Raw genomic sequence first — 1,589 nt, 5'->3', positions numbered from 1 at the left:
AGTCTACCATAATATGCAATAATATATAATGCGAAGTAGTAATTGTCAAAGATATTTACTTTACCAACTCATTGTTGAGTCAAGTTGGGGATCGTCTAGTCATTTTAGCTGGTTGATGGCTTTGTTTGATTCATCAACTTCATTATCTCCTTCTAGCAATGAAGTAAAAAAATGTGGGTCTTCTACCCCAGTTATCACTCATCACATACCTCGGGTGGGATAACATTTGATGATGAGCGAGGCATCTCCTACTTGTATCCAAACTCCAAAGTCCGTAACACCCTTTTAATAGCTGTGTAATTGAGGGACTAACTCTGAGGCAGTAAGAGAAAAAAATCATGTAAGGATGTTTGGGAGCTAAGGTAGAATGAATATAGATGTACCTATTAGTAACTTTATGGTGTGAACTCTCTAGTGGACTCTACAACCTCCAATTATTATTCATGGCAATCTTTTATACCTAAAGATTCATCAACATGCTAGTAGGATTAATAAAATTTTAGCAAAGTCCCACCATCACAAGCACAATATAAGCTGGACAAATACTAATTTTTGTCTTAAAAAAGTTCCTATACTAAACATCTAATTTAACCAAATGCCAAAAAATGAAGAATTGGAATAATGACTCCAAATAAGCAAAGATAAGATCAAAGTTATTTAAATTCACAGAAAATAAAACAACATAGAGGTAAAATAATCTCAAGGTAACTGATATTGGTCAATTACTATTACTGTTTTGGAGTTAGAATTCTCGATGATTACTTCAACTGAATAAATCTTTGTTATAGAGCAATGGAATCAGAATTTATGGGTTGATTATTTCATTAACTATTTCTATATTTTCTACTTTGGATACATATTATCTTGAAGAATCCAATAGTTGGCCTAAACCAGAGAAAAGTTTAATGCTCATGTTTATGTTGTATCACAAACAGAAAAGTATGCTTGAAATTCATCTGGTGATGCAGCTCTCGTGGCTACGAGGTTGGATGAAAATAGGTAATAAAAGTGAAAATATAAGAGAAATAAAGCAAAACTTAAATGTGTTTAGTTGAGGATAAATATAAGAGACAAAGGGAGGTAGAGATATTAGTAGAGATAAGAGATAAATAGTATACCAAAATTCACTATTTTTTTTTTTAAGTTATTCTCCTCTGTCTCTACCATCAAAGCGAAATATGTTGGTAGTAATATATATTTTTATTTAAATAAGTTTTTTAGAAAAAAAAAATAATTTTTTCTATAAACTAAATTAATGTATAATTAAGTTAAATATGGAATTTAGAAAAAGAAAATGAGAGAGAATTTATTCTCATGAATTTATGCATTAATTAATTTTAATTTATGAAAAGTTTATTTTCATTTGTGTTCTTTTTATTCAATTTTTTTAAATTATCTATGAAAAAATGGAAAAACATACATGAAATGTATCAACTTCACAGACTTTGGAAAAGAGGGTGAGAAGTAGAGAGCATAAATTATAAAAGAGAGATGAGAGAGGAGAATTTTGGCTTGGAGATGGAAAAGTTTAGGAATTTTGAATGTTTTTAAAAAAAAAGGGTGTGATAGAGTTAGAAAAAAGGGGCGTG

This window comes from Vigna unguiculata, chromosome 11 (assembly GCF_004118075.2).
Source record: "Vigna unguiculata cultivar IT97K-499-35 chromosome 11, ASM411807v1, whole genome shotgun sequence".
NCBI lineage: Eukaryota > Viridiplantae > Streptophyta > Magnoliopsida > Fabales > Fabaceae > Vigna > Vigna unguiculata.
The sequence above is the reverse complement of the archived record's forward strand: the minus strand, read 5'-3'. Positions refer to the sequence as shown.